Here is a 13,270-nt window from a genome sequence, read left to right on the forward strand (position 1 = left end):
TCCTTGACGTCATTGTGAATGGTGCCCTTTTAAAGAAGCCAGGAGAGGTTAGAAGAAAGAGTTGTCTTTTGTGTATTGTATATCTGGATTCTGAGGTTCAATCCTGAGTGGCTTTGGAAGTTCATAGTAGGCTAACACAGGGGAAGACCCAAGTTTTGTTCTGAAAAGTTTGTATGATGCAATTTCCATGTGCATGGGTTGTTTTGTTTTGCTGGGAAATCTGAGAGAAAGCATCCTGACCGGTATTAGCTTGCTCTTCATGTGTCCTTCTTTGCACATTTTGTCTAAAAATTTGCAATTTAAGGATTATCCTTCCATAGAAAATGGACTTAATTTTGATGTATGCCGCATATCACTATGGAAATGTTTCTTTGTTACCAAACCATCTGAAAAGTTTAGAAATTTTACTCTTATTTGAGCTCTGTCTTTCCTATGCTTTTAGTCTAGATTGTAAACAAGCCATAATACAAAGAGATGTACAACAGAAGTTGCCTCAGAAATAGAAATTGAATTTATTTGCAGTGAGATAACATAATTAGTTTTTATATTTAAAAATATCTCCATCCAGAGGAGTCTGCTGTCTCAAATAGAGAATAAAGTTTGAATTCTTGCCAGGTTTGTATAAAATATATACTTACATTTGCTGTGTGTGAACATATATAAACCATATAATACACACATCTTATATCCCTTCTAAATCCACAAATTTAAATACCAGTTCAAATCCACAAATTTAGATTGCACTATTTGTAATTATAATTCTCAACCTTAAATGTTATTGACATAGCCCTCTGTCTTTTTTGAATAGTTATTTAGAGTTCAAAAAATCAAACAAAAACTTTGCAGCTTTTATTATAAAAAGCAAGAACTATATTTGATGATTATGCTAAGATTTAGTTTTGATACAGCTGTTACCATAGAATGTACATTTAAAAGTGCTCTGTGTAGGTAAAATCAAAGACACAAGAATATTAAGTGTCTGTTGATGTTAAATATGTTTACATTTAGCATCCCTTTTCTAATGGCCAGCATTTCAGCCCCAATCTCTGTGGTTCTGAATTGGCAGACACCAGAGCCTGGTTTGGGATTTTGAACAGATTTTTTTCTTCTGGATTGCATCACCACTCTTGGGAGGGCATCTTGCCTGAAATGTGCAGTCTCTTCAGCCTAAGTCACTGGGGACAGACAGAAAGAACGTCTGCCAGCTGTGCTGATGTTTCTTACGTGTGGAGTCCGTTCCTGGTTCCTTGCCAATGGTTTCGTTAGGAAAACTGCAACAGCCTGTGGCATCCTTGTTTCCACAGAGAACAGCCTACAAATGAGAGGAACTTAAAAGCCAGAGGAAACACCCTGTTCCTCCCCACTCTAGTGCGCCTTTTAGCAAAGAAGAGCTGGAAGCCAACCCTTCTCGATATCTGCTCGGTGGATCATAGGAGGCTTTCATCAACTCTGCTGGTATCTTTGCCCCTTTTCTCTACCTCTTGTCATAAATCTTTGTATCAGAGGAAAGAAAAGGGATGGTTGTTAAAGCATAAGCCTGTATGTAGTTCTAGCTCTTGTTACATCTAACTCAGAGGTGGTACCCAAAACCTTTTGTTGAACCTAAATGCTAGATTGGTTTGAATTAACTGAGCCATTCATTGCCTAGTGTTAGGAAATCTTTCTTATCCTAAGGTGGTTGGATGGTGAGTGCATTTGCAGATGCAGAAAGGCTGTGTTTGGAATAGCATTGCCTTGCATGGACTGAATAGAGAAAACGTCAAAACCCCATCACCTAAAACTAGAGAAAGTTGCATAGGTGGGTTCACCTAGAGCCATTTCTATTCAGGTACAATTTTCTTCAGCAGCTTGAAGTTTCCGGTGTCAGATGATGTTTTCTGTCTTGCTCTGTAACACCTCATATGTGTTTTTGCCATCTGTTCATTTCCATTGCTAACTGCTGTCTACACAATGTGACTTGGTGTTAATTAGAACATGTGTCTGTCATTCATCTAAGGAAGGGGTTAATGGTGATTTATGTCCTTTTAATTGGTTTTACTCCAAACTGTTATATTTGATTTATTATTTTATAAGAAGTCAAAGAGACTGGGAAAGAACAAGAGTACCTCACTCTTATTCTTCACAGCTTTAATCATATAATTTTAAGAAATTAAGGCTTAAATGTTTTAGAGTTTAAAAAATACGGTCCTTTGGGTTCTTATTAAAAGATAGTACTTCCATGTGTGAATTTATTGCTTACCAATAAACAATGTATTAGTCACATTTCTTAATTCATGTTATTTTTTGAATAAGTAACATGTCCATAATTTTCAGAGTTCATAAGGTCCCAAAAGGTGTGAAATCTTTTTCTTCTTATTGTCTTCAGACACTTGTTTCCTTTCTCAAAATCTACATTGCCAGTGTCATCTGTGTGTATATGTATTTATACTTATGTATAGACATACATATGCACATGGGTGTATGCATGTGGATGTATACCTATGTTCCCCCTTTTTATGCAGTATAGGAAATATACATTCTGAAGTTATCTTTTAAATACATTTTGAAATTCATTGCATTAGTAAGTTGAGAGCATCTTCTTTCTTTGGTAAAGCTGCCTTGTATCATTCTTCTGTGGCTTACACCCAGTGTCTTGCTGATAGATATTTAGGTTAGTCTCCATTTTTCTTGAAATTGACAGTGATGCAGTGAATTGAAATGGAATTACTGTGACCCAAAGTGGGAAGACCAAAAATAATCACTTTGATTGATTTTGTCAAGTTGCCCTGGAGAGAAGTTAATGGTTATAAGTCCCAGCAGCAGTATCAGCTTTTTTAAAATATTTGAAAATGTTAAGTGAAATAGCTATTTCAGCTTATAGTTTAGTTTTTCCCTTTTATTTTAAGTGATGTTATGATGAATATTTTGAAAGAGAAATTCTTATAGATATGTATATATAATATTATATTTATATATATTTCAAAAATAGAAGCCTAAATGCAAGAGTTTATCAGCATTTTGTCCTCCATTTATTTGGTTTCTAGTAAATTAGCAGACTTCTATATTGCTGTTATTAATAGTGATTCTGCTACAAATTTTGAAAGATATCTAATATTCTCCTTCACATGTTTACTGAAATCTTATTCCAGCTAAAATTATTTTTCAAAAATAATGCTTTCCAAATTAATCTAATCAGGTTTTGATTTATAGGGGTACATTACATGACATCTTTAGAGGCACAATATTTTAAGTCAATTAACTTCTGACATATGTTGCCATTTACTAAAAGTACACACATTCTAGTGAAATCAATTTGACTAACATAATGGGAAAAAAAGCCTGTTGTTTTAGATAAAAATGACCACTTTTTACTTGCTATTATTCTTTGTATGTAGCCTTAGATGAAAATCCCTGTGGCTATTTTTAATGACTGCAGCTTTGCTATCATAACTGAATTCATCTGGTCCCTAACAGAAAGAAGTCATAGGGCCTGTTATTTGCATTATCATATAATCTCTACAAGTGGGAAAAGTACATTGTCCTTTTTCTGGTAGCCCCATCTTTCTGTTTCACATTCTTAAAACATAAGCCTGTCGTTTACATAGCTGATCACTCCATAGCTTATTGCCATTTTCTCTCTCCTGTGAGTCCCCACCTGTGATTTCTTCAGACCAGACAAAGAGATGGATTCTTTGGCAAATATAAAATTTGAAAACTGAGCACATCTGCTGCCTTATAATAGTAGAAATTTCCCTGTGGGATAAATATACTTGACATTGCAGCAACCTTGTGACTAATAACAATGATACCATTTCTGTTACCCAGTTAAGAAATCAATTTCTAAAATGAAATTGCCCTGAATGTCTAATGGTGGTTTTGAATTCTTGAAATCTTCCGCACTTTAATGAAACCAATTACAGTCCCTTCCCAAAACTAAACTTGCAAAACTTTACAGCCAGAAGAAGATTTGGAGATGGACCAGCAGTTAATCCCAGTTTTATAGGTGAGGAAACTGCAGCTGAGAGGCGGTCAGGGTCATTGTGGCAGGGGAGTAAGAAAGCTGGCTCTCTTAAACGCTGGCTCCAGACCCTACTTGCTAAATTGTTCCAGAAATCTTGCTTAAACGTGATTTTTTTTTCTGGAAGAAAATATTACTTCGAAGGTCTCTTTCATAACTGAATCATAAGTGGGAGTTGATTTTGCTTAATACCTTCATTTGTAAAGGAACCACAGAATGCTCCTAGACAACACACTCTAGGCAGAAATACAGCAACTTCTCTCTTTTCAACTGGCAAGATGGAAATTTCTCTTTTGCTGGAAAAAATAAGGTCTTCTTGGAGCTCACAGTGGTATGAAGATGTTCCTACACAATCATAACAAGTTTCTGGTGGATTATATTATATATGAAGAAAGACAAAATTGCCACTGATCAGCTAAAATGGGTCAGAAATGGGTTACTTCATATGAAGTATTCAAAGAAACTTCATATAAGACTGCTATTATATTTTCAGAAGAAAAGGAAGAGGTGGGAAGAGATAGAAGTGGAAGGCAGAGTGGAGGAGGGAAGCAGAACAGGAGAGAGGAAGGAGGAACGAGGCAGGGATCTACTGCACCACAGGACATGCCTGCCTGCTCTAAAGACTCTTGCTTGGACCACATGCTTTAAGTGTTAAAGACTTGTCTGATACCTCCTAAGGCTGCATTTCAGACTCTGGTCCTTCATCTGAAATTTGGGCACCAACACTTTACTGATCACCTGTGAGACGAAGGAACCTCAACAAATCCAGGACTTAACCTGTCATCCAGGCAATTCCTCTGCCTGAACTCCTTGCTTCAGAATTACAGCACAGTCCTCCAAACTGACCTCAGGTTTACCCTTGATGTCATTTTCTGTCTCACGACCTGGGTGACCAGGGAGATCTCCTTTGTGCCTTCCAAATCCTTCCTCTTGTTTTGTCCACTTCCAGTCTCCGTTCATGACCTTATCATTTCTTCTGGGAGTTGCTGTAACGATCTCTGCTACCCAGTTTTTCCTTCTTTGCCACCTGTCTTCTAGACTGTGGCCTAAGGAATTTTCTGGAAAAATCTGTTCAATTATAAAATTCCGCTGCCTAAAATGTTCCATTGGCTGCCAAAACCACAACAGAGAAAGTGTTGTGAGTGCTCCATGGTTTAGCCATGCCTCTTACTTTCTCTCCAGCTATACTCCAGCCACATCAGGCTACCTTGGGGCACACAGAGCACATCCACACCCTGATCTTTGCATGTACTATTCTTCTGAATAGTATATCTCGCTCCCCCTGCTCCTCTCCTCCCAGTCTCCCAAGTACTTGGGATTACAGGCATGTGCCCTGGAGAGCACATATCATAAAGCACAAAGGATACAAACAGTATACAATATAGTGAGAAGCAGATCTTCTTGACCTTGCATCCCAGCCATTCCCTTCTTCCTAGAATCAAGTACAGTTACCAGTTTCTTGTGTATCATTCTAGGGGTTCATGCAAGTGTGTATGCAGACACTTTATGGTTTGTTTCTTTTTCCATTTGTGATGACATATTCTGCTTGCTATTTTTATTACTTTGTTTGCCTAACAGTATACCTTGGGGCTTGTTCTATATCAATGTATTAAGAGCTTCCTCTTTTCCTTTATGCTTAAATAATAGGCCATTATAGGGAGATACCATAATTTATCTATCAGTGTCCTCTTATTTAGCTTTTGTACAAACTTTTGCTAGTACAAACAATGGTGGGGAAAGTTGCTTCTCAGAGCCAACGTTTTGTACACTTAGGAGGTTATCTGCATGATAAAATTCTGAAATTGGGATTTTGACTCAAAGCATAAATGTATTTATAGTTTTGATAGGTAATGTTGGATTGTCCTTCCTAGTGTGTGAAGCCATTTATTCTTTCATGAGTAATTTCTGTGGCTGCCTTTTTCCTTATTGTGTCTTTGTTTTGTGGATGCAAAAGCATTTTGGCGTTTGTTGTTTTAATATGATTAATCTACATTTATTGTGAGTAAAATATCTTTTAACATATTTATGGACTATTTTGGTTTTCTATTAGCTGAGTATGGGTCTTACTGATTTATAGGCATTCCTTATGTATTAAGGACACCAACCTTTTGTCTGTGATTTATGTTCCAAATAGTTCCTCTGGTTTGTCATTATCTTTTGTCTTTGTTCATGGTGCTTTTTTCCATGCATAAAACTTTTATTTACATGTAATCAGATTTATCAAGTTTTTTCTTTTATAGCCTCTAGGGTTTGAGTCATAGTCAGACTGACCTTCCCTACTCCTAGACTATAAAATCCTCCTCTGTCAGTGTGCGGTTGTTTCAAAAGGAAAATTAGCAAAGATGGCTTAGGAAAAAAGGATTCTGGAGTTTATTGACCCAATTGCCCTGGCTTCATCTCTAACAATTCTGTAATCTTGGATGAAATTTTTAAATGAGTTAGTAATGGCTACATTCTAAGGTTATGGGATCCCAGGAAGATCAAATGGGACAAAATAGGAAAGTGTCTGGTATTCAGTTGTGTTATTATGTTCTCTATCCAATCCTTTAATAGTACCATGAGAATGGAGCCCTTTCTTCTGTTTCTTTTGCATTCTTCTTGCCACCATGGCCCTGCCCGCTCACCCCACACTCAGCACAACCTAAGTAGGGTGCCCTGCTGGTCATGCTTGAGTGCTCATTTTTGATTGCATCGCTGTTTATTTTGATTGGAGCTGAAAAGGTCCGGAACTCTGGCTGGAGCCACCTGGAGTGCTGTGAGTGCCTGGCAGCTTCTGCTCTCAGCTCCTCAAGGACCCTGATGCCTTGCTTCATCTTGAACCTTTTTTCAAACCATGTTTTGACTCCTTACCCTACCTCTGTGTGTTTTGCTTTGTGGACATTGTTGCTCTTGTCCTGTAAGCAATGGCATCCTCTTCCATTGCCACATCTCAGAACCTGCCTTACTTTTTTCCTCTTCCACTATCTGAGAGGATTTAAGAGGATAATTGCTCTCCACGTGGGAGTGCCCTGGAATAAATCTTTTTGCCCAAATGAGTTGGGAGAAATAAGAGATGTGGGTGTGGAATTGGCTATAGGAGCCGTTCATCAGTGGCTCTGTCTTCTCATCTACCATATCAGGAGGAACAATGCAAAGTAATAGTTTTACTGACTGGATGTAAAATTTTCTGTTGTGTCAGTTTCTGTTGCTATTGAAGCTTTAGTTGTCATGATTTTAACTTCTTACAAATGTTTCATATTATGTGCACGCTTCACAAACATCAATACTTTGGAGACAGAGCTGTGAATTTAACCTTAATTTCCAGATTTTTATCTCTGTTGTTCTTTCCTATACTTGTTTGATACTTTTTAAAGTATCTCCTTTGTATACTTAATTTTAACTAGGGCCCTTTGAACTTCCAGGAAAAGGAGATGCAGTGGGCCAGTATGTAAGGTCATCTTATAGTTAATTTTGCCACTGTTGCAGTTGATCAAATAACACTTGGAGCACAAGTGTCTTGTTTTACCGGGAAGTTTATAGAATGTCAATTGTGACTAATTTGAAGCATTCTGATATAGTGCCAGACAGAGATTAGGGGCAAAAGCAGAGAACATACTAAGAAGAACTAGATGAAAGAAAACTTGTTAAATTTAACACGAGGCTAAACTATATGCAAGTGCAGTAGAAGGTTGCAAAGACGGGCAAGGCATGATCCTTGAACATAACACCATACTGCCTACTGGCAGGACATGCTAGATGCTGAACATTTTACTCAAATTATTGCATACATAGTTTACAAGGTATCAAAAGTGCTAAAGGTGGGCATCTGGATTCCAGTTGAGTTGGAAAGAGGTCCAGTAACTCCACACTGATCGCGAAGTGTACTGGGGCCACAATTAGATGGAGTGAATTTGATTCCGAAGTATAGGATCTCTAGCCACATTGCCTTTCCTTCCAGAACATGAGTCCAGTAGAGTGGGGAGGGCAGGATACAAAGAACAGTGATGTGATTGTTTTCTATGCAAAAGTAAAAACTAATTATTTGCAAATAATAGAGATGTATTACTATATGAGCTTTCTTTTGGTTGCCGTCTTTGGGTCTGCATTCTGAATGCAGTTGAATATGAGGAACATTCAAGAGAAAGTGGTCACTTTTTAATCATCCTGCTGTTCCCAGCTCCCACGTTGTAAAAGATGTCTCATTATGGCCTGATGCACCTACAGATTACAAGACAGGTCTTCAACCTATAAAGTCAAGGAGCTCTGCTTGTTCCTTTCTGGCAACAATCCCAGTGAAAGTAAAATTCCACTGGGCTGCTTGATATCCTGGGTCCCAGGGGTTAATTCTTAAACAGTGCTTGAGGCGCCTTACTTTCCTGAATGTTACTAGAATACTCTGTGGTTTTAAAATGTCACCCCCCCTTACCTGTTTCCCATATTTGGAAAGAGATCAGCTTACCATCCATACTGGCTGCCCCAAAATACTGATGCTTACTTAACAACCAAGTTTTTTTGAAAGGATTTCAGCCCTCTGTGGAAGATTTCAGTTATCTCCTCTCTTGTTTCCAGAAGTATCTTCTTTAGCCTGCTAAAAATCTTGCTGTATTCTTCAGTGTTTTGGAAACAAAATGTGCAGTGAGAGAATTCTGGCTCTGTGAATATTGGATCACTTTGTTCCCTGGCACAACAATCTCTCCTTTGTATTAAACACCCTAGAACAGAAGTTCTAAATAACATTTTTATATTCCCAGTTGATCTGAGTTTTTTTTATTTGGGGACAACAGTTTGGTGCTTGTTCTTCTGTCAAATTCTGATGTACTTTTCCCTTCTTCAATGATAAGATATCACTTGACCTATAGCCGTGGACAGCACTTTCGTAGTTGTGAGTGTTTGCCTGTCCCCAGGACTTTCTTGTCGTACCCTCTGGACTATAGTGAGCAGCTTGTAGCATAATGAGATGGCTGACTGGTTAGAACTGAGGTCCCTAATCCACTGGCCTGCCCATGTGCTGAGAGGATAAACTAACCAGCTACAGGCTCACCAAAATAGCCACTCATGTGTCCTTTCAGGAAGTGCAGAAGTGCTGCTCCAGAGGCCCTAGGAGACCTAATTTGGTCAGAAATCTTATTTACTCTTAACAAGAGATTGAGTTGTGACCCTGGTATAAGTATATACCTCTAATTTAAAAAAAAATTTTTTTGCCAACCATTTGCATTTTCTTAGAAGGTGAATTAGCAAGGATTCAATTTGTTATCAAATATCCTTAGCATTTCTGATTATTTTCCTTTATTTTGAACTTTATACAAAGTACTCATACTTTTTAGTCAAAGGAAAATAAGTAGGTATGCTCTCATCTTTACATAAATCCAATATTATAAAAATCCAGTTTTATGTGGAGAAATGAGACATTTTTATTTTTCAAAAAATTTATTGTTACCTTCCTGCAATGGCATAGGTAGTATAATAAAAATCTGATTTACCCCTCAAGAATGTTTTTATGTCTCTGCAAGTTTCAGAGTCATCTCTTTCTCTTACTCATTTGACAAATACATATTGTGCTGTCCTACATGAGGCAAAGCTGCCCTACCCAGCTCTCTGGTGGCTAATGAAAGGAGCACTTTGGCTTGGTAATTTATCACTTTGTGTTAGAGAAATATTTCTTGCTCCCTATTCCTTTGGTGAATATTTTTTTGGTTCTTCCTATGAGCCAAGCATGTGCTGGGTTCTCCATATCTTTCTTGTTCTGGATGGGAGCTGTTGGTATGGTGCTATTATGCCCCTCAGAGGCAGGGACAATATTTTCTCTCACTCACATCTGGTAGCTGGCTCTTCAGAAATACGTGCGCCAACAGGAGGCCTGGTGAGCTGTAGGTGCTGAGATGGATTAGATTGTTTTCTAAGTGGAAGAACATTCTACTCCTCCTATTTAACCTTTCTTTGCACACTAAAATTGGAAAACCGCTCTGCGAACAGACAAGTTCAAGTGATAATAAAAAATACCCTGACAGTACCTATGTGAGTCAGCCAGTGTTTGGCTAAGATGAAGCCCCTTGAGGGAGAATGGAGTCCTTCTCTGGACCTTAATTGATTTTCATGTTTGTTCTGCTGCTTCTAATTCTTTGTGAAGAAGTGATTTATAGTGCAAAGTGTTTTATATGTTATGGGGTCTGTATTATGTAATACCTTTGTTATCAAAAGATCTTTTCTTCTTGGTTTTGACCCCCTCAATACAGCTCATATTTGTTTTTCATCTTCATTTTTTCTCCTCTTATTTAAGCAGTGATTGTTCCTGTTATTTCTCGCACCTCATCGACTCCCATCCTATGCCTGGGGAATGAGAATAGATATAGGCACTTGGTCTATTCCTTCTTTTCTTTTTTAGTTTAAGATCAAATGACTTGACATCTTCAAGGTTACCTTTTTCCTAGTGAGTTTGTTATACACTGAGGACTCTCACTCATTATAAGCCTGACTTAAGATTTTGAGTAATGTTCATTTCTTGGGATTAAGGAGCTGTCCTGGCCTCATTTTTGTTCTGTGCCAACTTCCAGCCCTGTGGATTAAGATGAGCCTGGCTCCTGAATAGGGCAGCTCCTGACATAAGTGCCCTTGCTGTGTAAGAAAATCTGTAGACTAGTAGCCACTAAAAGCTCTTTTGATAAAATGAGATCTTGAAGCCTTAAAATACGTATCTCTGAAGCAATCTGCATAATCAATTCAGAACTTGGAGATTCAAAGGGTATTGGCATGTTTTCAGTTATGTTGCTTGGGAATTCTGGCACTGTCTCCAGATGACACATTGCTCTGTATGTGCGTGCGTGTGTGCGTGTGTGTGTGTGTGTGTGTGTGTGTGTGTGTGTGTAAGGGATGAGAAAAATTAGATCTTTCATGTTTATGTACTATGGTGAAAAATGTGTTAGGATTATTCAATGGATACCTTCACTAAAAATATAGAATTTGTTTATGACAGTGATAATGTTACCAAGAAAAATAGCAGATGAGATGTAGCTAGGCATATTCAAAGCACAACTAATATATCAGGTTTCTGGAAAATCTGAGTCTAAGGGTTTGGTCTTCATCACAGTATGTTAAGAGGTGATGTTTTCAAAGCAAGAAAGGAAAGACCAGCTGTGGAGAGTGGTAACTGAAACAATTAGAAAGCAGATGTGTGCAACTGAATATAGTCAGCTATAAATGGGTCCATGATTTCTAATGTATGCGGGACCAGAGGGAGAGTTCTATTAAAGGGCACCTAGTAAAACTCTAATCATTTAAATTTTTATCTGTTCAACAGAGATTTATACAAACAGGAGACTCTTGAATTATGACTCGCTTTCCTCTTGGCACAATTCCCACCTGGTTTGGCCATTCTTTGGGGGGTGACTAGGAAAACACTGGCTGTGTCTAGTGGTCTGAAAACCAAGCAGGCAGACTAGTCACCTGGATGGCTGGGAGGTATTACCTAGGGAAAACAAGGGCTGGGTGAAAATAAAAACAAATGGTTTCCCTTGGGCAATGACTGCAATCAGGATTCTAGTGCTGATAAAATGTGCTCTTTTGTTCTGCTTCCTGTGTGTTCATCCATGTGATAGCTGTTAGGCATTTCATTCAGGTTTCACCCACCTGGCACTGAGTCAGCACCAACAAATGGCAAGGTGCTTCCCAGCTGCCAGGGAGCTGTGTGCAAACAGCCCTCTGCAAAGCTCTTTCTATACTCACGTTTGTTTTTTGCATGCTGTTTTTCTCTCTGGGCTATGCTAAGGACACTGCATTGCTATGGGTCATGCTAAGGACACTAATATGCTACCCTGAGGACCTCCCTGCTGGGGCCCGAGGCCTTTACACTAGATCCCCACAGTCATCAATAGGCCTGTTCATGTGGGAGGTGACAACATTTTGCCACAACATTAATAACTTCTGAGTTCAATGTGAGCTTTCTTCTTAGAATGAGCAAAAGGCATGCGACTTCTGACAGCCAGGAGAGTCACAGCCTGTCTTACACAGTAGAGACCCTTGACCCAGGCCACGGGAGAGCACTTAGAATTTCTTTTTGTGGGTTCAGTAAATGTGATGAGCAAACGTTTGTGATGAAGTGCTATTGTGTGGTTTTCTGAAAATGGATAACCAAATTACTGAAATCTTTGCTGGGCACTGTTTTACAATTTCAATCTACAAAGGAAGCCAGTGATGAGCTCTCTGCCATTTCTTGGAGTTCATTATAGTCAGTTCTTAATCTACCAAGTTAATAGAGGAGATCACCATCATACAAATCCACAAAAAGTTCGAAAATAATTTATGTTTGATTTGAGATGGAGACGGCAGGCATGTGAGGCTACACATGCACAGGCATTAGCCTACGTCAAGGACCAGGCAAGTGTCCTGCTAGTTCAGCTCCATTCTCCCTGGGACTGGGACAATGCTAAGGAACTGGGAGACAGATGGAGGAGGTGACTGTCAATTCACAGAGTACATCATCAGCTATGGAAGGAGCCCATCAGTTTTTTCTGATAATACCATCTGAGTTTTTCATTTGTATGTTTTAAAAGATCAGAGTAACACCTGTGTGTGGTTAAAAAGTCAAGTAGCTCAGGCCTCCCTTACACTCACTTTCCAGAGACAATACTTTTTACTCTCTGACCCTCTTTTAAAGGTCTTTGGGTGATTATTGTTGTAACTCTAATATAGGTACATTATTTGTTTGGTCTTCTGGGGTTGCTGTGACTAAGTACCATAAGTAGGTGGCATAAAACATCAGGAATGTATTATCTTCTGCACCTAAGGATGCAAATCCAAAATCAAGCGCCAGTGGAGTCATGCACGCTCTAAAGGCTCTCTGACCTCCCTGGCGTTCATTGGCTTGCCCTGTGCATCTCTAGCTTCATATGGTGTTTTCCTCTTCCTATGAAGGCAGTCAGACTGGATTAAAGCCACCCTATGACCTCATTGTAATTAAATCTATAAAAACCCAATTTCCAAATAAAGTCAGATTCTCAGGTACTAAAGACTTGAACATATCTTTTGAGGGGACACTATAAGCTCATAAGACTACTGTTTCTCAGTTTATAAACATTTGGCTCTTGTTTTCCTTTTAAGGTAATGAAGTTTTTCTGTCATTCAGCTGTCTCTTCTCCAAGCCTTTTCCCTCCGTGGGGGTGTCTCCCTACTTAAAGGATACTGCTTACATCTCAAACAAAAACTCTAGTTAGTGCCCTCATTGCTTATTATATTAACCACAGGGTACATTCCTTAACTACCCATTAAAACATGAGAAAATTAGCTTTCTATCTCCCTTTC

The 13,270-nt window shown here is 38.6% G+C and overlaps 1 protein-coding gene across 1 annotated transcript in view; it reads left to right on the forward strand.

The window, feature by feature from the left end:
* Bcl2 (BCL2 apoptosis regulator) overlaps positions 1-13,270 on the forward strand; it is a 170,971-nt gene that overhangs the window by 38,699 nt on the left and 119,002 nt on the right. The gene's annotated exons all lie outside the window — the stretch shown is intronic.

This window comes from Cavia porcellus, unplaced genomic scaffold (assembly GCF_034190915.1).
Source record: "Cavia porcellus strain 051 isolate PalLab524CR breed Dunkin Hartley unplaced genomic scaffold, mCavPor4.1 scaffold_20, whole genome shotgun sequence".
NCBI classification, from domain to species: domain Eukaryota; kingdom Metazoa; phylum Chordata; class Mammalia; order Rodentia; family Caviidae; genus Cavia; species Cavia porcellus.